The sequence below is a fragment of the Bombina bombina genome, chromosome 8 (assembly GCF_027579735.1).
Source record: "Bombina bombina isolate aBomBom1 chromosome 8, aBomBom1.pri, whole genome shotgun sequence".
NCBI lineage: Eukaryota > Metazoa > Chordata > Amphibia > Anura > Bombinatoridae > Bombina > Bombina bombina.
This window is the reverse complement of record NC_069506.1, coordinates 260,780,055-260,804,043: the sequence shown is the minus strand read 5'-3', so window position 1 is coordinate 260,804,043 and position 23,989 is coordinate 260,780,055.

Sequence of the window (23,989 nt, the reverse complement as noted above, 5' to 3'; positions counted from 1 at the left end):
TTAAGATGAAATATAGGGTGGTCAAATTCTCTTACTTAGATGTGGAAAAAAGGGAAGAAAGCGAGGTTTACCTTATATATATGATTTTCCCAAAAAGGAGTTTGTTTTCTTGAGTTTTACATCTTAAGGATTACTTTAATACTCTTCCAGTATTTAGTTTATAAGACATAATAAAAAAGAAAATCGTTTTATTTAGTTCCCTAAAAAAACCTAACATTAAGGTTGGATAATCAGAAAACAGAATTTATGCTTACCTGATAAATTACTTTCTCCAACGGTGTGTCCGGTCCACGGCGTCATCCTTACTTGTGGGATATTCTCTTCCCCAACAGGAAATGGCAAAGAGTCCCAGCAAAGCTGGCCATATAGTCCCTCCTAGGCTCCGCCCACCCCAGTCATTCGACCGACGGACAGGAGGAAATATATATAGGAGAAACCATATGGTACCGTGGTGACTGTAGTTAGAGAAAATAATTCATCAGACCTGATTAAAAAACCAAGGCGGGCCGTGGACCGGACACACCGTTGGAGAAAGTAATTTATCAGGTAAGCATAAATTCTGTTTTCTCCAACATTGGTGTGTCCGGTCCACGGCGTCATCCTTACTTGTGGGAACCAATACCAAAGCTTTAGGACACGGATGAAGGGAGGGAGCAAATCAGGTCACCTAAACGGAAGGCACCACAGCTTGCAAAACCTTTCTCCCAAAAATAGCCTCCGAAGAAGCAAAAGTATCAAATTTGGAAAATTTTGCAAAAGTGTGCAGTGAAGACCAAGTCGCTGCCTTACATATCTGGTCAACATAAGCCTCGTTCTTGAAGGTCCATGTGGAAGCCACAGCCCTTGTGGAGTGAGCTGTGATTCTTTCAGGAGGTTGCCGTCCGGCAGTCTCATAAGCCAATCGGATAATACTTTTAAGCCAAAAGGAAAGAGAGGTAGAAGTCGCTTTTTGACCTCTCCTTTTACCAGAATAAACAACAAACAAGGAAGATGTTTGTCTGAAATCTTTAGTAGCCTCTAAATAGAACTTTAGAGCACGGACAACGTCCAAATTGTGTAACAAACGTTCCTTCTTTGAAACTGGATTCGGACACAAAGAAGGTACAACTATCTCCTGGTTAATATTTTTGTTAGAAACAACTTTAGGAAGAAAACCAGGCTTAGTACGCAAAACCACCTTATCTGCATGGAACACCAGATAGGGCGGAGAACACTGCAGAGCAGATAACTCTGAAACTCTTCTAGCAGAAGAAATTGCAACTAAAAACAAAACTTTCCAAGATAGTAACTTAATATCTATGGAATGTAAAGGTTCAAACGGAACCCCTTGAAGAACTGAAAGAACTAGATTTAGACTCCAGGGAGGAGTCAAAGGTCTGTAAACAGGCTTGATCCTAACCAGAGCCTGAACAAAAGCTTGAACATCTGGCACAGCTGCCAGTCTTTTGTGTAGTAAGACAGATAAAGCAGAGATCTGTCCCTTTAGAGAACTTGCAGATAATCCTTTCTCCAAACCTTCTTGTAGAAAGGAGAGAATCTTAGGAATTTTTATCTTATTCCATGGGAATCCTTTGGATTCACACCAACAGATATATTTTTTCCATATTTTATGGTAAATTTTTCTAGTTACAGGTTTTCTGACCTGAACCAGAGTATCTATAACAGAATCTGAAAACCCACGCTTTGATAGAATCAAGCATTCAATCTCCAAGCCGTCAGTTGGAGGGAGACCAGATTTGGATGTTCGAATGGACCCTGAACAAGAAGGTCCTGTCTCAAAGGTAGCTTCCATGGTGGAGCCGATGACATATTCACCAGGTCTGCATACCAAGTCCTGCGTGGCTACGCAGGAGCTATCAAGATCACCGAGGCCCTCTCCTGATTGATCCTGGCTACCAGCCTGGGAATAAGAGGAAACGGTGGGAATACATAAGCTAGGTTGAAGGTCCAAGGTGCTACTAGTGCATCTACTAGAGTCGCCTTGGGATCCCTGGATCTGGACCCATAGCAAGGAACCCTGAAGTTCTGACGAGACGCCATCAGATCCATGTCTGGAATGCCCCATAATTGAGTTATTTGGGCAAAGATTTCCGGATGGAGTTCCCACTCCCCCGGATGGAATGTCTGACGACTCAGAAAATCCGCTTCCCAATTTTCCACTCCTGGGATGTGGATCGCAGACAAGTGGCAGGAGTGATCCTCCGCCCATTGAATTATTTTGGTCACTTCTTTCATCGCCAGGGAACTCTTTGTTCCCCCCTGATGATTGATATAAGCAACGGTCGTCATGTTGTCTGATTGGAACCTTATGAATTTGGCCTTTGCTAGTTGAGGCCAAGCTCTGAGAGCATTGAATATCGCTCTCAGTTCCAGAATGTTTATCGGGAGAAGAGACTCTTCCCGAGACCATAGACCCTGAGCTTTCAGGGATTCCCAGACCGCGCCCCAGCCCACTAGACTGGCGTCGGTCGTGACAATGACCCACTCTGGCCTGCGGAAGCTCATTCCCTGGGACAGATGGTCCAGGGTCAGCCACCAACGGAGTGAATCTCTGGTCTTTTGATCTACTTGAATCATTGGAGACAAGTCTGTATAATCCCCATTCCACTGTTTGAGCATGCACAGTTGTAATGGTCTTAGATGAATTTGTGCAAAAGGAACTATGTCCATAGTTGCAACCATCAATCCTACTACTTCCATGCACTGCGCTATGGAAGGACGAGGAACAGAATGAAGCACTTGACAAGAGCTTAGAAGTTTTGATTTTCTGACCTCTGTCAAAAAAATCCTCATTTCTAAGGAATCTATTATTGTTCCCAAGAAGGGAACTCTTGTTGACGGGGACAGAGAACTTTTTTCTTTGTTCACCTTCCATCCGTGAGATCTGAGAAAGGCTAGAACGATGTCCGTATGAGCCTTTGCTTTTGACAGGGACGACGCTTGTATTAGAATGTCGTCCAAGTAAGGTACTACTGCAATGCCCCTTGGTCTTAGAACCGCTAGAAGGGACCCTAGCACCTTTGTGAAAATCCTTGGAGCAGTGGCTAATCCGAATGGGAGGGCCACAAACTGGTAATGTTTGTCCAGAAAAGCGAACCTTAGGAACTGATGATGTTCTTTGTGGATAGGAATATGTAGGTACGCATCCTTTAGATCCACAGTAGTCATAAATTGACTTTCCTGGATGGTGGGTAGAATCGTTCGAATAGTTTCCATCTTGAACGATGGTACCCTGAGAAATTTGTTTAGGATCTTCAAATCCAAAATTGGTCTGAACGTTCCCTCTTTTTTGGGAACTACGAACAGATTGGAATAAAATCCCATTCCTTGTTCCTTTATTGGAACTGGGTGTATCACTCCCATCTTTAACAGGTCTTCTACACAATGTAAGAATGCCTGTCTCTTTATTTGGTTTGAGGATAAGTGAGACTTGTGGAACCTTCCCCTTGGGGGTAGTTCCTTGAATTCCAGGAGATAACCTTGAGAAACTATTTCTAGCGCTCAAGGATCCTGAACATCTCTTGCCCAAGCCTGAGCAAAGAGAGAGAGTCTGCCCCCCACCAGATCCGGTCCCGGATCGGGGGCTACTCCTTCATGCTGTTTTGTTAGCAGTGGCAGGCTTCTTGGCCTGCTTACCCTTGTTCCAGCCTTGCATTGGTTTCCAGGCTTGTTTGGGCTGTGAGGCATTACCCTCTTGCTTAGAGGATGCAGAATTAGAGGCTGGTCCGTTTCTGCGAAAGGGACGAAAATTAGGCTTATTTTTAGCCTTAAAAGACCTATCCTGTGGAAGGGCGTGGCCCTTTCCCCCAGTGATGTCTGAAATAATCTCTTTCAATTCTGGTCCAAATAAAGTTTTACCTTTGAAAGGGATGTTAAGCAATTTTGTCTTGGATGACACATCCGCTGACCAAGACTTTAGCCAAAGCGATCTGCGCGCCACGATAGCAAACCCTGAATTTTTCGCCGCTAATCTGGCTAATTGCAAAGCGGCATCTAAAATAAAAGAGTTAGCCAATTTAAGTGCGTGAACTCTGTCCATAACCTCCTCATATGGAGTTTCTCTACTGAGCGACTTTTCTAGTTCCTCGAACCAGAACCACGCTGCCGTAGTGACAGGAACAATGCATGAAATTGGTTGTAGAAGGTAGCCTTGCTGTACAAAAATCTTTTTAAGCAAACCTTCCAATTTTTTATCCATAGGATCTTTGAAAGCACAACTATCTTCGATAGGAATAGTAGTGCGTTTGTTTAGAGTAGAAACTGCCCCCTCGACCTTGGGGACTGTCTGCCATAAGTCCTTTCTGGGGTCGACCATAGGAAATAATTTCTTAAATATAGGGGGGGGGAACAAAAGGTATGCCGGGCTTTTCCCACTCCTTATTTACTATGTCCGCCACCCGCTTGGGTATAGGAAAAGCGTCGGGGGGGCACCGGAACCTCTAGGAACCTATCCATCTTGCATAATTTCTCTGGAATGACCAAATTGTCACAATCATCCAGAGTAGATAACACCTCCTTAAGCAGTGCGCGGAGATGTTCTAATTTAAATTTAAATGTCACAACATCAGGTTCAGCTTGATGAGAAATTTTTCCTGAATCTGAAATTTCTCCATCAGACAAAACCTCCCTCCTGGCCCCTTCAGATTGGTGTGAGGGTATGACAGAACAATTATCATCAGCGCCCTCTTGCTCTTCAGTGTTTAAAACAGAGCAATCGCGCTTTCTCTGATAAGTAGGCATTTTGGATAAAAGATTTGCTATGGAGTTATCCATTACAGCCGTTAATTGTTGCATGGTAATAAGTATTGGCGCACTAGATGTACTAGGGGCCTCCTGCATGGGCAAAACTGGTGTAGACACAGTAGGAGATGATGTAGTATCATGTTTACTCCCCTCATTTGAGGAATCATCTTGGGCAATATCATTATCTGTGGCAGTACTGTCCTTACTTTGTTTGGACGCTATGGCACAATTATCACATAAATTTAAATGGGGAGACACATTGGCTTTCATACATATAGAACATAGCTTATCTGAAGGTACAGACATGTTAAACAGGCTTAAACTTGTCAACAAAGCACAAAAAAACGTTTTAAAATAAAACCGTTACTGTCACTTTAAATTTCAAACAGAAAACACTTTATTACTGAATATGTGAAAAAGTATGAAGGAATCGTTCAAAAATTACCAAAATTTCACCACAGTGTCTTAAAGCCTTAAAAGTATTGCACACCAAATTTCAGAGCTTTAACCCTTAAAATAACGGAACCGGAGCCGTTTTTAAATTTAACCCCTATACAGTCCCAGCTATAGTCTTTGCTAAGACCCAACCAAGCCCTGATGGGAATACGATACCAAATGACGCCTTCTAGAAGCTTTTTCAGAGATTTTTAGATCCTCACACATGCATCTGCATGCCCTGCTCTCAAAAAACAACTGCGCATTAATGGCGCGAAAATGAGGCTCAGTCTATAACTAGAAAGGCCCCCTGATTGAAAAAGGTGTCCAACACAGTGCCTGCCGTTTTATAAGCATTCCCCAAGATTATAAATGCCAATTGTTAGCCTAAATCTGAATAATATGCCCAAATAAAGCAATCGATTTAGCCCATAAAAATGTCTACCAGTTTTTTAGCCCATATTAAGCCCTTTATTCTGTTTGTTTGACTAAGAAAATGGCTTACCGGTCCCCAAGAGGGGAAATGACAGCCTTCCAGCATTACACAGTCTTGTTAGAAATATGGCTAGTCATACCTTAAGCAGAAAAGTCTGCTAACTGTTTCCCCCAACTGAAGTTACTTCATCTCAACAGTCCTATGTGGAAACAGCAATCGATTTTAGTTACTGTCTGCTAAAATCATCTTCCTCTTACAAACAGAAATCTTCATCCTTTTCTGTTTCAGAGTAAATAGTACATACCAGCACTATTTTAAAATAACAAACACTTGATAGAAGAATAAAAACTACATTTAAACACCAAAAAACTCTTAACCATCTCCGTGGAGATGTTGCCTGTGCAACGGCAAAGAGAATGACTGGGGTGGGCGGAGCCTAGGAGGGACTATATGGCCAACTTTGCTGGGACTCTTTGCCATTTCCTGTTGGGGAAGAGAATATCCCACAAGTAAGGATGACGCCGTGGACCGGACACACCAATGTTGGAGAAAGAAGTTTTAAATCCAAAAATATTGGCATGTATCTAAAAAACATACTGAATGAAAAAACATATTGAATGAGAAAACTTATAAGATTCAATTTTTTGGTGAACAAATTTCGTGTAAATCGTAATGTGAAAATGAATAAGAACAAATGACAAAGTACAGGGCCATTGGAAAACAAAGATATTGAAACTCCATATATCATTAGAAAACTGTCAGCACATTTTGAGAAAGATGTGTATTTTCGTTTATTGTAACAGTCATGCTTTGTTGCAAAATAGAGGCTGAATGCTAATAATAATTTTTAATTAATTTTAAATGTTTTTTAACATACATCATCGATATGTACATCTCAGATCGTAAATTAATAGACCCCTTCGCAATTAGTACCATAACAAGAATAGGAACGAATAGAATAACGTCATTCAACACACACCCTTAAATTTAACAGGCTGACAGTGCCCACTGAACAAGCCGAGGGACACAGCTAATTTGGAACTACATATACCAATAGCCAATGGGAGCTATTATATGGAACACGCCTCAAAATCTGACCAATAAGATAGCAAGAAAAACGGGAGTGCGAACTAAGAGCTTATACAAAAGAATGCCCCAAATTATATAAACCTAAGGATAAAAAACAAGACATCACCAGATAAAATATAATATCAACAGAAATGTTATAATAAAACAAGACAAGAAACATTATCGCTACGCGAAACCGGAAGTAGTAAATCCCGCTTCCGGTATTATGAAAATACGAAAAACCAGTAATTAAATAGGGTATATAAAGACCCCAAACATAAGGTAAAACCAGTCTTGATAAAGGTCAGTGCATGACCGAAACGCGTCGACTGGTAAGTGACACTCTGGTAGGATTATTTTGTCTAAAACATCTGCACTATTATTGTTTTTGTTTTTTGGCAGAAAGGACTAAAACTGCAGAAAATTGAACTGACCATTTGGGTCACCACTTAGGAGATAGATTGCACCTAACACTGGGAGAAAAAAACACTGGGAGAAAACCACTGCATCTCATTTGGGAGGAATAACAAGTATACACATATATCTCAATCTGACATTTCCTATGGTTGTGTGATTGCTCACACTTATTCAGGACTATTTTTTCTTTTTCTTTTACTTGCAAGTTTTTTTTTTCACCATTTATTGTTATTTTCTTTGAATAATACTGCACATAATTTGAAGATCGTTGATTTACAATCGTTTTTATTAAGGTTGTGTGTTCACACTGTTCTTTGATTATCGTTTGTATGGTTTGTTTTTCAACTATTTTTTCAAAAAAATTTCAACACTCAATTTGAAGACACGATTACTTTTTTGGGCACCTCCACTCACACAAGTTACTTTGAAGACATCCACAAACTGCCAACACAAGCACATTTATATTGCAAAAATCCATTTACCATATGATGTGAAATATATTTATCCAACAGTAGACAGATCCACTACACTGAATGGTCTCTCAAGCAAAAAATATCTTTATCAAATACATCACACAGCCAGATATTCCACACGATTGATTTTTAACTGTTACATGGAAAGACTGTCAAAGTAAAGAACTATTTCAATTCTAATTTGGAGAATTGGTTTGAACTTATTGTAAAATCTTGGATCCTTGATTATTTTACTGTTTTAATGGAATGTTAATTTTTATGATATTGTATTGAATTAATTGATATATATTTATTTTAAACTTTGGACCCGGCCATTTGTTCTTTGGCGCTTTAATTACTTTCTTTCTGAATAAATAGTATTAACCCCTAATCTGCCCTCCCTAACATCACCGACACCTAACTTCAAACATTAACCCCTAATCTGCCGACTTGAGCTCACCGCTATTCTAATAAATGTATTAACCCCTCAAGCTAAGTCTAACCCTAACACTAACACCCCCCTAAATTAAATATAATTTAAATCTAACGAAATAAATGGACTCTTATTAAATAACTTATTCCTATTTAAAGCTAAATACTTACCTGTAAAATAAACCCTAATATAGCTACAATATAACTAATAATTACATTGTAGCTATTTTAGGATTAATATTTATTTTACAGGCAACTTTGTAATTATTTTAACCAGGTACAATAGCTATTAAATAGTTAAGAACTACTTAATAATTACCTTGTTAAAATAATAACAAAATCACCTGTAAAATAAATTCTAACCTAAGTTACAATTAAACCTAACACTACAATATCAATAAATTAATTAAATAAAATACCTACAATTACCTACAATTAAACCTAACACTACACTATCAATAAATTAATTAAATACAATATCTACAAATAAATACAATTAAATAAACTAACTAAAGTACAAAAAAATAAAAAAGAACTAAGTTAGGATTCTATCAGCCAATCGGAATTAAGGTAGGAAAATTCTGATTGGCTGATGGAATCAGCCAATCAGAATCAAGTTCAATCCGATTGGCTGATTCAATCAGCCAATCAGATTGAGCTCGCATTCTATTGGCTGTTCTGATCAGCCAATAGAATGCAAGCTCAATCTGATTGGCTGATCGGATCAGCCAATCGGATTGAACTTGATTCTGATTGGCTGATTCCATCAGCCAATCAGAATTTTCCTACCTTAATTCCGATTGGCTGATAGAATCCTATCAGCCAATCGGAATTCGAGGGACGCCATCTTGGATGACGTCCCTTAAAGGATCCGTCATTCGTCATCTAGTAGTCGGTTGAAGAGGATGTTCCGCGTCGGCTTGGAAGAAGATGGCTCCGCTCCGCTCCAGAAGAAAAAAGATTGAAGATGCAGCTTGATAGAAGACTTCATCCCGATGATGGACTTCCGACTTCAGCCCGATGATGGATTTCTTCAGCCGCCGCTTGGATCCAGACTTCAGCCCGAGGATGGACATCACTCTTCAGCCCCCCGCTTGGGCTTGGATCAAGACTCTGGACCGATCGGTGAACCTGGTATGGTGAAGATAAGGTAGGAAGATCTTCAGGGGCTTAGTGTTAGGTTTATTTAAGGGGGGTTTGGGTTAGATTAGGGGTATGTGGGTGGTGGGTTGTAATGTTGGGGGGGGTATTGTATGTGTTTTTTTTACAGGCAAAAGAGCTGAATTTCTTGGGGCATGCCCCGCAAAGGGCCCTGTTCAGGGCTGGTAAGGTAAAAGAGATTTGAACTTTAGTAATTTAGAATAGGGTAGGGCATTTTTTTATTTTGGGGGTCTTTGTTATTTTATTAGGGGGCTTAGAGTAGTTGTAATTAGTTTAAAATTGTTGTAAGATTTTTCTTATGTTTGTAAATATTTTTTTATTTTTTGTAACTTAGTTCTTTTTTATTTTTTGTACTTTAGTTAGTTTATTTAATTGTATTTATTTGTAGATATTGTATTTAATTAATTTATTGATAGTGTAGTGTTAGGTTTAATTGTAACTTAGGTTAGGATTTATTTTACAGGTAATTTTGTAATTATTTTAACTAGGCAGCTATTAAATAGTTAATAACTATTTAATAGCTATTGTACCTGGTTAAAATAATTACAAAGTTGCCTGTAAAATAAATATTAATCCTAAAATAGCTACAATGTAATTATTCGTTATATTGTAGCTATATTAGGGTTTATTTTACAGGTAAGTATTTAGCTTTAAATAGGAATAAGTTATTTAATAAGAGATAATTTATTTTGTTAGATTTAAATTATATTTAAGTTAGGGGGGTGTTAGTGTTAGGGTTAGACTTAGCTTTAGGGGTTAATACATTTATTAGAATAGCGGCGAGATTCGGTCGGCAGATTAGGGGTTAATAATTGAAGTTAGGTGTCGACGATGTTAGGGAGGGCAGATTAGGGGTTAATACTATTTATTATAGGGTTATTGAGGCGGGAGTGAGGCGGATTAGGGGTTAAGAACTTTATTATAGTAGCGGTGAGATCCGCTCGGCAGATTAGAGGTTAATAAGTGTAGGCAGGGGGAGGCGACGTTGAGGGGGGCAGATTAGGGGTTAATAAATATAATATAGGGGTCGGCGGTGTTAGGGGCAGCAGATTAGGGGTACATAGCTATAATGTAGGTGGCGGCTCTTTGCGGTCGGCAGATTAGGGGTTAATTATTGTAGGTAGCTGGCGGCGACATTGTGGGGGGCAGGTTAGGGGTTAATAAATATAATACAGGGGTCAGCGGTGTTAGGGGCAGCAGATTAGGGGTACATAAGTATAACGTAGGTGGCGGTCGGCAGATTAGGGGTTAAAAAAATTTAATCGAGTGGCAGCGATGTGGGGGGACCTCGGTTTAGGGGTACATAGGTAGTTTATGGGTGTTAGTGTACTTTAGAGTACAGTAGTTAAGAGCTTTATGAACTGGCGTTAGCCCAGAAAGCTCTTAACTACTGACTTTTTTCTGTGGCTGGAGTTTTGTCGTTAGAATTCTAACGCTCACTTCAGACACGACTCTAAATACCGGAGTTAGAAAGATCCCATTGAAAAGATAGGATACGCAATTGACGTAAGGGGATCTGCGGTATGGAAAAGTCGCGGCTGAAAAGTGAGCGTTAGACCCTTTTTTGACTGACTCCAAATACTGGCGGTAGCCGTGAAAACCAGCGTTAGAGGCTCCTAACGCTGGTTTTAGGCTACCGCCAAACTCCAAATCTAGGCCATAGAGTTCTCCTTTAGGGACTGATAAGGAGTAAATGGGAACTCCAAATTTTTAGCATTTCTCTAAAGCAACTTATTTCTAACTACCAGATTGAAAAAACATCCTTCATTATATTCTTGGGGTATATTAATAGAGTTGTGATTTGTTTTATATAATAATTATAAACTGTAATATATGATTAACTCTTGTTTGTTATAAAAATGCTGGCTTCGAACATTAAAGTGATGGTAAACTCTCCACTTGATAAAAACAGATCCAGAATGTTATTGATATTTTAGCTGGAGTTTCATTCATGAGTTGTAATGAAGATGCTCTATAAATTACTTTTTAATTTAGATATGAAATTCAAATATAGCTCGCTCCGCTGTCCACTTCAAAAGACAATTTTTCTGTGAGCTCGAGGTCTACTTTGTTGACCAATCAGATATCTGGATACAACAAAAGTGCCATATGGGGAGACCACTGATTGGAGAACAATTTAAACCTTTAACTCACAGAAAAATTTACTTTTGAAGTGGGCGGCAGAGCGCGGGTTATTTGAATTTCATATCTATATTAAAAAGTAAGTTAAGCGCAACTTCATTACAACTGATGAATTAATCTCCATCTAAAATATCACTCATATTCTGTTTCTGATTTTATAAAGTGGAGAGTTTACCATCACTTTAACTCATGTCTAGAATATCATGAATTTGTCTTTTCCTATAATTGTGATTTATAATTTATTTAAGACCTGTTATTTTCTAATATATAGTTAGTGGTACCTTTCTATATGTAGTAGTGAATGTTTCTTTTTTGTTGTTGTTTTTCTCTTTCACTTTAATTTATTTAGATCACACACACACACATATATATATATATATATATATATATTTTTTTATATATATATATATAATATATACATACATTAAAATTAGCTTTCAATAAATCATAATGTAAATATATCAATTATTAATTTGATTTAAGAAAAAAAAAAACATTTTAAACTATTGCTACATCCATATAAAAGCTTTTCACTATTGGTGTTTGAATGCATTGTTTTTCTATGGCTGTGATATCATCTTGTATACATTTTTTAATATATTTATTTAAACAAGGAGATGCAAATATTTTTCACAGTTTGCTTTTTTCCAATTTAATTTTTAGTTTTATAAATATCACTTTTTAAATAACATGGAAAACAGATACAAATAGTTCTTCCTTATCCTTATTGATTAATTATGAGAAAATTAGAACCATCTCTTAGTAAATATTTGTTTCAACATCAATGTTGCAAGAGCAGGACATAAAATAGGTTTTGTTGACAGGTGACATATCTTCATGTTTTATATTTCATAATCCAATTATTCAATATCTGGTGTGACCTAGATAGGTTTTAGTATAAAACCAACAGAATTTATTTTAAAAAAAAATCATCCCTGGATAAAGAGGTACAGTGAAAGGTAAGTTTTACTTCTTATACATGATCTAGCGTACAATTACTTTTACTCTTTCTATTATTTACTATCACATTTTCTACATTGGTCCCATGTTAAACAGTGACAGTTTTTTTCTATGAGAACACCTTGAATTTCAACTAGGGTTTTATTTTTTAATTCTTTATTTTTTAAACAAATTTGCTATTTAAAATCATACTCATTAAAATTAATTATCACTGCTAAATATTTAAATTTCTTTTGTCATTTGAAGATGCTTAACGTGAAAGTAAATCCTAGCTTTCTACAAATGCTATGATTTACTATTGAAACAAATAAAGGGCACTTTCATTCATGAAGTATAAGATACTTCATCTAGAAAGCTCCTTTATTTGATTTAAACGATTGCCGTTCTTAGCTCCTACAGCAGCCCACGGCTAAAAATTTTTTTTACTAAGAGGTGACGTTTTCATCTTTTAGCCAATAGCCGTGCTGTAAATCCGGCTTGGCGCCCATGGGAGCGTGGGCTGCTGTAGGAGCTAAGAGCGGCGATCGGTTGAATCAAATAAACGAGCTTTCTACATGAAGTATCTTATACTTCATGAATGAAAGTGCCCTTTTTTTGTTTCAATAGTAAATCCTAGCATTTGTAGAAAGCCCTTTTTTTTCAATAGTAAATTCTAGCGCTAGGATTTACTTTCTCTCTAATGGGATAGTCCACTTTAAAATGTTTATTGTTTAAAAATATAGATAATCCCTTTATTACCCATTCCCCAGTTTTGCATAACCAACACTGATATATTAATACACTTTTTACCTCTGTTATAACCTTGTATCTAAGCCTCTGCAGACTACCCCTTATCTCAGTTCTTTTGACAGACTTGCATTTTAGCCAATCAGTGCTAACTCATAAAAAAAATTGCATGGGAGTGAGCACAATGTCATATGACACACATGAAGCCTTTAACTGTGAAAAACTGTCAAAATGCACTGAGATAACAGGCATTTCAAGGGCTTAGAAATTAGCATATGAACATAACTAGCTTTAGATTTCAACAAAGAATATTTTGGAAAGTTGTTTAAAATGACATGCCCTTTCTGAATCATGAAAGTATAATTTTGACTAGACTGTCCCATTAAATGAATAAATAAATAAAACTGGTCTAAAAGTGTTTTTACCTTTTGACCCTGACTATTACTGTTATACATAAGCAAGAAGGGAGGAGATATCACTGCACATATAATTAATGCAAAATCTCTTAGAACTTTTTAAAATATAGTTAAAGTTTCAGGGATCACACACACCCTTCTTCAATTTTTTACTAAATCACATTTCTTTAAACCTGTGTGAATGATTTTACCTAATAGGGAAGGTAAACTAACTTACTATTACTAAATGTGAAATGCTCTGCAACCCCAGAAATCTTTAAAAATGTAAATAATTAAAAGTGCTAATTACTTTAGTTCAAGATAAGATTATACCCACCTTGAAGGAGCTTTATTGAGCGTAGGTTTGTTTTTAAAGGGACATAAAACCCAGAATTTTCCTTTAATGGTTTTTATTTATTTTATCAAATATGTGTTGTTCTCATGTAATTCTTTGTTGAAGAGATATCTAGATAGGTAGAGTGCTCATTTATGTAGCACTAAATAACAGGGAATAGTGATGCCATCTAGTGTTCTTGTTAATGTATAAATTGTTGCAAAATTGCTGCCATATAGAACTGCAAACACATGCACACTCCTGAACATACCTTTGTGCTTTTCAACAAAGGATAACAAGAAAACTAAGAGAATTTGATAATAGAAGTCAATTGTATAGTTGTTTGAAATTGTATGTTCTATCTGAATCATGAAATAAATACATTGTGTTTTATATCCCTTTAAGGTATAAGGGTTCCATTTTTATTGTATCAATTGTGATTTTTCAAGTGAGTATATATTTACTAGCCTATAATTAAGTGTCAGTAGTGGGGCAACATGCTTAAAGGGATATTAAACACTTTGAGATTGTAATATAAAATGATAAATTGTAACTATAAAAAAACTCTGCAATATACTTTCATTATTTATTTTGTCCCCTTGTCCTTTAATTCCATTCTGAAATTGTGAGCTTTTCAGTTCCTGTTAGAACACTTATATTCTACACAGCTATTGGCTGCACAGTCTAGTGACCTATTTATAACTGTCTCTAATTGGCCACAGCTGAGAAGGTAACCTAAGTTACAATATGGCAGCTCCCATTGTTTTATAAAAACTAAGGGGCATATTTATCAAGCTCCGTATGGCTCGCCGGAAACAGAAGTTATGAAGCAGTGGTCTAAAGACCGCTGCTCCATAACTTGTCCGCCTGCTCTGAGGCGGCGGACAGAAATCAACCCAATTGAATACGATTGGGTTGCTTGACACCCCCTGCTAGCGGCCAATTGGCCGCGAGTCTGCAGGGGGTGGCATTGCACCAGCAGTTCACAAGAACTGCTGGTGCTATGATAAATGCCGACAGCGTATGCTGTCAGCATTTATCGATGTGCGGTGGACATGATACGCTACTTCATATCATGTCCCCTCGCACATTGATAAATAGGCCCCTAAAACTTTAAATGTATTTTGTCACTATTTAAACAACTAATGAAACTTAAAACAAATACTTATAAATGTTATTCTCAGACTAACCTTTTCTTTGCCTGCATTATTCTTTCTATTATTTATTTAGTGTCTAATGTCCCTTTAATACTTTGCTTTACACATTTTAATACATATAAAACAAAGTGATTTATTATATATTTACAACTTATGTGCTTGCAGACATTTTTTTTTACAAAACTTAAAATGATACTAAACTTAAAATGATACAAAACTTAAAATGCAAACATTTCTCTAAATATTATTTAATCAGATAATTTACAAAACAATAAGAAATTGAGGATAGATTCTAAGAGAGAAGATATCCACTGAAGTATGCACAACAGCACTCTGCGCCTAGACTAAGAAGGCGTGTTGTACAAAGAAATATCAAAAATATAACTGTTATTACACAATTAAATTAAAATTGGGTAAACAAACAATTAAAAAAAAGAGTAATATATAGTATATATATATATATTGCAGGTATAGTCACCCTGGGAGACAAGTGTAAGGTGTGAGCCTTTGAATCAATGTTTACTCGGTAGGCATCCAGGGAATTATTATTAGATTAAGGAGCATAGAGCTAAGTACAATGACACTAGAGTTATATCAGAGTCAACACAATAAATATGAAATAACTGATTTATCAGTATGGAAGACACAAAATCCATGCAAAGTGGAAAATTAACCAAAGTATTTAGGTATCCTTACTACTGCTAGGATGAAGTATTGGTCTAAACCAACATCGATCAATATAAGTAATAATATCAATGCCAGCATCTAAAAAAAATAGCTCTCAATAGAATAGTCTCAATAATGAATCATAAACAAGCCTAATTAGTGGAGAATTCACTACTAACATGGATTGCATGGGCCCGATCCGAAATGCAGCGTCACTCACAAAAGCCGGCGACGCCGGTTTTTGCGCGTTTTTGGTATCCTATATACAGCGCCGCATCTAAATGCAGCACGTATATTTCACCCATCGCTCGCAATTTTTGCTCCCATAAGCTAACATGGGACCGCGTCATAAGTCGATATCCAATATCCAGCGCAAGGCCTTGCGTGGCGAAAATGGATAAATCTTACTCCATTTTCACCTCGTCATATGGGAGCACCGTAACTCCCTAAAATGCATGCAAAAAAACCTCTGACACCTAACGCATGCGCAATGTCTATCTACCTGTCAACCGCAATCCCCCACCGCAATAACTAATAAAGTGTATTAACCCCTAAACCGCCATAGCCCACACCGCAATAAACCTATTATATTATTAACCCCTAAACCGCCATAGCCCACATAGGCTATTAAATCTATTAACCCCTAATCTGCCGCCGCCAATGTTGCCGCCACTATAATAAAGTTATTAACCCCTAAACCTAACACCCCCCTAACGTAAATATTATTTTAATAAATCTAAATAAATATTACTATTATGAACTAAATTATTCCTATTTAAAACTAAATACTTACCTATAAAATAAACCCTAAGATAGCTACAATATAATTAATAATTACATTGTAGCTATTTTAGGGTTTATTTTTATTTTACAGGCAACTTTGTATTTATTTTAACTAGGTAGAATAGCTATTAAATAGTTAATAAGTATTTAATAGCTACCTAGTTAAAATAATTACAAATTTACCTGTAAAATAAACCCTAACCTAAGTTACAATTACACCTAACACTACACTATCATTCAATTAATTAAATAAATTAACTACAATTAGCTAAATTTAAATACAATTAAATAAAATAAACTATAGTACAAAAAATAAAAAAACACTAAATTACAGAAAATAAAAAAATATTACAAGAAGTTTAAACTAATTACACCTAATCTAAGCCCCCTAATAAAATAAAAAAGCCCCCCAAAATAATAAAATGCCCTACCCTATACTTAATTACAAATAGCCCTTAAACTGGCATTTTGAGGGGCATTGCCCCAAAGTAATCAGCTCTTTTACCTGTAAAAAAAGAAATACACCCCCCCAACATTACAACCCAAGTTAAATCCGATTGGCTGATTGGATCAGCCAATAGAATGCGAGGTCAATACTATTGGCTGATCCAATCAGCCAATCGGATTGAACTTCAATCCGATTGGCTGATTAAATCAACCAATCAGATTTTTCCTACCTTAATTCCAATTGGCTGATAGAATCCTATCAGCCAATCAGAATTCGAGGGACGCCATCTTGGATGACGTCATTTAAAGGAACCGTCATTCGTCGTTAGTCCGTCATGCTGGAAGGATGCTCCGTGCCGGATGTCTTCAAGATGGAGTCACTCCTCGTTGGATGGAAGAAGATAGAAGATGCCGCTTGGATGAAGTCTTCTGCCAGTCCGGATGTCCTCTTCTGCCCGGATAGGATGAAGACTTCTGCCGGTCCGGATGTCCTCTTCTGCTCCGATCGGATGAAGACTTCTGCCCGGATCGGATGACCACTTGTGCCTGGCTGGGTGAAGACGGCTCAAGGTAGGGTGATCTTCATTTGGGTAGTGTTAGGGTTTTTTTTAGGGGGGGATTGGGTGGGTTTTAGAGTAAGGTTGGGTGTGGGTTGTAATGTTGGGGGGATGTATTTCTTTTTTTACAGGTAAAAGAGCTGATTACTTTGGGGCAATGCCCCGCAAAAAGCCCTTTTAAGGGCTATTTGTAATTTAGTATAGGGTAGGGCATTTTATTATTTTGGGGGGCTTTTTATTTTATTAGGGGGCTTAGATTAGGTGTAATTAGTTTAAACTTCTTGTAATATTGTTTTATTTTCTGTAATTTAGTGTTTTTTATTTTTTGTACTATAGTTAAAATTTAGCTAATTGTAGTTAATTAATTTAATCAATTGAATGATAGTGTAGTGTTAGGTGTAATTGTAACTTAGGTTAGGGTTTATTTTACAGGTAAATTTGTAATTATTTTAACTAGGTAGCTATTAAATAGTTATTAACTATTTAATAGCTATTGTATCTAGTTAAAATAAATACAAAGTTGCCTGTAAAATAAAAATAAATCCTAAAATAGCTACAATGTAATTATTAATTATATTGTAGTTATCTTAGGGTTTATTTTATAGGTAAGTATTTAGTTTTAAATAGGAATACTTTAGTTAATAATAGTAATATTATTTAGATTTATTTAAATAATAATTAAGTTAGGGGGGTGTTAGGGTTAGACTTAGGTTTAGGGCTTAATAACTTTATTATAGTGGTGGCGACATTGGCGGCGGCGGCAGATTTGGGGTTAATACATTTAATAGGCTATATGGGCTATAGCGGTTTAGGGGTTAATACTTGAATAGGTTAATTGCGTTGTGGGCTATGGCAGTTTAGGGGTTAATAATTTAGTTATTACTTGTGGTGTGGGTTTGATGGCAGATATATAGGTTAATAGTTTAACTAGGCATATTGCGTTGTGGGGGGTTGTCGGTCTAGGGGTTAATACATTTAATATTAGTAATGAGAGGGGGCATTGCGGATATAGGGGTTTTACGTTGGCAACGGCAGATTAGGGGTAAATAGATTTAATAGGCTATGTGGGCTACGGTGGTTTAGGGGTTAATACTAGGATATGTTTATTGCGGTGTGGGCTATGGCGGTTTAGGGGTTAATACTAGAATAGGTTTATTGCGGTGTGGGCTATGGTGGTTTAGGGGTTAATAATTAGGCTTATTGCGTTGTGGGGGGTTGTTGGTCTAGGGGTTAATACATTTATTATTAGGAGTGAGAGGGGGGATTGCGGATATAGGGGTATACGAATCGGGCTTATTTTTGGGAGGCGTGTTAGATAGTTACAGGAGATTTAAAATTTTAGTTAGTTTTCTTAGGCGCAGGCAGTTTCTAAAGTGCCGTAAGTCACTGGCGACTTCAGAAATTTGTAGTTACACTTATTTCTGGATATCGCTAGTTTATCCGACTTATGGCACTTTAGGTACTGCCGGCGGGGTATATGTAATACCCCAATGTGCGAGGTGAAATTATGGGCGGTGCGGGTTCCCTCGCTTGCGCCAAAACCTACGCCGTATATCGGATCATGCCCCAGATAGGCAATATGTGCAATCACTGTAGCAGTTAATATGTGTATAAGTGGGAATGGTCCTATACCTAGTAGACATATAATGTAATAGTAGTAATGTGGGATATACTAAGCGGTGCTTGTAATCGCTCTTGCTGAATGCCCAGAGTAAAAATGTTATTGCACCCTTACTTGATATTTCCTCTTAACTGGAATTAGAAGTGCATCCACAATTGGAGTCACTATTGGTTAAAAGTTAGGAGATAGCAACGCAAACATACGCTATTGCTATGCCACGTTAGAATAATCATAGGTTATTAATGTGTAGTACGTGTATAAGAATAGTAGTGACAAGCAATGCATATATCTGTTATTGTTTCACTTTCAGTATAATGCTTTGTGTGTTTACTTAATAAAAAATATATATCATCCACCTTGTAATAATCTTGGGTAAAAACAATGTATCAATATAAGTAATTTGTGACAGTAATCAATAGGTCAGGCAATGCTAATATTTGCTATTGCTTTATGTCTCATTGAGACAGTTTGTGATAGAGTTGAGAGTACATTTTCAAATACAGCCATTATTAGTTGTGTAAAGTTAGTAAATAGCAATGCAAACATACGCTATTGCTATACTGCACATATGATAATAATGGGTTCTTAGTTATAATATACGAAATAGTGGTGAGTAGCAATGCATACATCCGCTACTGCTCTCCAGTATGGCGCAATATGTCAATTAGTAGGTAGGATTTATAAAGGATCATCCACTCTTTACAAAACAATGTATGATTACAATTGATTTTATGCTTAAGGGCTTCATTTCTTTTAACCAATGCAGTCTGATCCTTAGGGGCCAATTTATTATGCTGCGAATGCAACAGTTTCCATGTGAGACTTCAGGATCGGTAGAAACATAAGGCCGCAAATGTGCAGGGCGGCATTACTCAAGCATTTCACAAAAAATGCTTGTACAATGATAAATGCTGACAACGTATGCTGTCAGTATTTATTGACGTGCAGCACTCATGATCCGCCCTTACAATGTTAAATCGGCCCCTTAGGATCAATAAAGCAATTTTAAAAAAATTAAACCAGCCCCCAATACAAGAACACTAGAGTGAAAAGGAAGTATTGAGTCTTGTCTTTCAAATGAAATATATAAAAGTGTCCATAAAGAATTGCAATTTCCTATTACATACAATATTTAATTAAATACCAGTATTTGGGGACTGACACTGGGCCTATTTCTCTGTGAGAAATAAAACACAACAGATTTCTCATCATCATTCAATCAGAGATCAGATAAACATGTAGATATCATTTATTGGATATCAAAAAAGCAAGGTTAGTGGCTAAATGTGTATTTAGCATTAGAGAAAAAAACAGAGCCTTTTTCTCTGCCAAAAATAACCAACATGATCCATCACTTATCAGAGAGGGAACACATGATCTGATAAAAGTATTTTATGACTGATGTTTAATGAGATGAGCAGCCACTGCTTTTAAATCTGGTTTGTAATAATAAATATGTGGGCATTGAACATGTGTCATACTATCTGCCAGAAATAAAACAACGGTTATGTCTGCCTCCTGGTCTGAGGTAGAGAGGCAAGATTTAAATGGATATATAAATATTTAATAACATAAGGACTGGTGAGGCTACAGAGGCTGAAGACGCTCGAGGGCGCCTAATAAAAAAACATACCGCACTTGCGCAGCAGTTAGCGCAACACTTAATCTAAGCAAATATCTTTTATTGACCACTTGTGTGTATGTCTTGATTTTGCCACCTGTTCCCAGCAAATTTCTTACAGGTGGAAGAAAGGGGGATTACTAGTCCCCCCAAAAATAAATTTTATAAGCCCCTTCATTTATTACATATTTATATAATAAAAATTCCAAATACAGAAAAAGGTATATTTAAATAAAAAAAAAACTGAGATGAACCCCTAAAAAGACATACATTTATGTAAACTGGATACTAGCAGACTGCTGCCACTACCTAAGATGGCGGACACTAGTTAGAGGGGAAGGTAAGAGAGCTGTTTAGGCGGCATCAGGGAGGTGGGAGGTAAGGGGGGAATCCTATACTGTAGAAAATACAACTTAAGAATATCTAATTATAAAAATAAAATAAAAAAAAAACACAAAAACTTCACATTGCCCGGCTATCTGCCAGTACCTAAGATGGTGGTGACCAGTAGTGGATGAGGGAGGGATGAGAGCTGTTTAGGAGAGATAAGGTAGGGATCAGTGGGTGGAAGGTGTCAGGTGAGAGGGTAATTTCTACACTATAGCTAAACTTAACCTTACAAGCTCATTAACTCCTTAACTGCCAGTAATTTCAAAAGTGTAGTATGCAGCTGCAATTAGTGGCCTTCTTATTACCAAAAAGGAATGGCAAAGCCATACATGTCTGCTTTTTCTGAACAAAGGGGAATCCAGAGAAGCTTTTACATCCATTTTTGTTATGACTGCACACGTGCTTTGTAAATAATTTCAGTAAGAAGCCCTTAGATTGTGAAAAAGTTTTTTTTTTTTTATATGATCACATTTTGCAGCAAAATGGTGGCATGTAATATACCAAAATGGGCCTAGATCAATACCTTGGGTTGTCTACTAAGAAAAAATATAGTTTTGATAGGTAAATTAAAAAAAACAAAAACAAGACTCTATTTTGGTTTAAATGAAGTGGCAAAATGCTAAAAATTCTCTGGTCTTTTGGATAAGTTTATATCTTAAATGCCTGGTCCTTATGGGGTTAACTATGCCCTAGCTGAAGCAAGAAGTGACATAAACAAGCACCAGAATAGTGAACACTGCAGCACTTGGGAGGGCTACAGTTAGGGAAGCCTCACTGAGCTTATTCAAGCGTTGCTTTAGCACAGCCATTTTCTTTTGCAATAATATGCATAGGGCCCTGGTGGGACTAAATTCCTTACAGCACTGCCTGCACTTATCCATTAAAGTCACTAGATGGAGATTCTTTTAATACTAATTAAAGGAGAAAAATGGAGAGAAAAGGGTGTCAGAATTGAAAGAAAATGTCTAATGACAAACCTTCATTGCTGTCCGATTTCTTAAAAAGTACTTAAAATATTAACAATTTATATGTGGATGCAATGCATAAAGATTATGATAACAAATAAATGAGTGGCAACAATAATTTAAATTTTTGGGGGGCATTTTCAATGGAGGGGCAGAAACCATGCTGCTCATATGGACTCCGCTGTATTCCTATCACATTCTTGTGCTTGTCTGCATTTAATTCACAGGATATGGAATAGTTGCATACATTGAGATGACCTTCAGATAACTCACATCACCTTTGCTGTTTTTTTACAATAAGTTTGATTTATTTATATTCTTTTATAAACTTGATTTTTTTTTTTTTGTATTTTATAATACAGTTCTATCTGGTTAACATTTTCAATATTAATTTATCTGGGGCTCAAATATTGTATGTCACAGACAATGTTATTCATGTTAATTCTAATTCATACTACTGCGCCTGTTTTTTTAGCTTGAGACTTCAGACCATGAGCTAAATCTTATTTACGTAATTTATTATCTGTGCAAAAACCTCTTTGTTCAAATATGCTTCCAGTTTCTTTTTCACTTTATGAGTTTTTGTTAACGTAATAATTATTTATTATTTCATTTTACAGTGATGAAAATGAAGACCATGAGGGCAGTTAACTTACTCTGTATCATTGGTAAGTCATATAACCATAATTATATGTATTTCATGTTATATTCAACCACAATAACATAAGCATACATAGGTACCCATGTAGTTGCCTTAGATACATTCATACACCCAAAGTGAAGTTGGAAAACTTGGCTCACAAAGATTCAAATTAGAGAAAGCAGTGGCGCCTTTTTTACTTCCAGTCCTTAAATAATCATAGGGAAACTGATTTTTAGGTTTAGGGTAGGGACAGGTGAATGTGGTGAAAGTGCGATTCGCTTGGTAGAACGAATAGGCCTGTGGACATTGGTTTTGGACAATTGAATGTTGATGAGATCAAAAATCCATTACAATTTGTTAATCAAATGTTATTTCTGGATTTATAATGTTACTTTCATTTTTGAATGTTCATATTTAGATTGAAAATCCACATTTTATTTAACAAATTCTATTCAGGAGTTCAATAGTTCATTTGGTAGGGAATTTAGTAAATAGATACCTATATTGATTTGAATTTTTCTATTTAGAATGTTGCACAGTTTGAATATTAAATTTAAAGAGAGCATTAGAAGTCCTAATACAAATGTATCGATTTTAGTTTTTCTAATTCGAATTTTGAATAATTAGATTCAAATTATAAACAAATTATAAACAAAAAAATAGAGGCTGCGCTTCTCTCACCTATGCTTCAATGCTACAAAATAATGCTTAGTATAAAGCAAATAGATAAATCAAGTGCAATTAGATTGAACATAAAATGATAATAGAGTCCACAAATAGTAATAGTTAGAACATGTGAACTGTATCAGTAATATCCACAAGAGATGTTTATAAGTATAATATAATCAGATTGATACAAACATACAGGCAATATATAAACAGGTCAGACATATGACCTTAGCACCACCACTGGGGTTAGATAACAGAAGATTGATCCTTTCAACAATGTGATGGAAAGATGGAAGATGGCTGCTGCTCCAAAGAAACTGGGAAGGCTGTGATTCAGGTCCCAAAGGGCTAAAAAGATAGGAAACAAAAAAAGGAGACAGAGCACAGATCACTCTAAGAGTAAAACTGTATTTTAATAAAGCACACAAGTGCATAGATAAAAACACACGTACAATGGGGCCTATTTATTAAAGGTCTTGCAGACCTGATCCGACAGTGGAGTCAGGTCCTCAAAGTGTATAGACATACATATAGACATATATATATATATATATATATAAAGTGTATAGACATACATATAGACATATATATATATATAAAGTGTATAGACATACATATAGACACATATATATATATATATATATATATATATATATATATATATATAAAGTGTATAGACATACATATATATATATATATATATATATATATATATAAAGTGTATAGACATACATATAGACATATATATATATATATATATATATATATA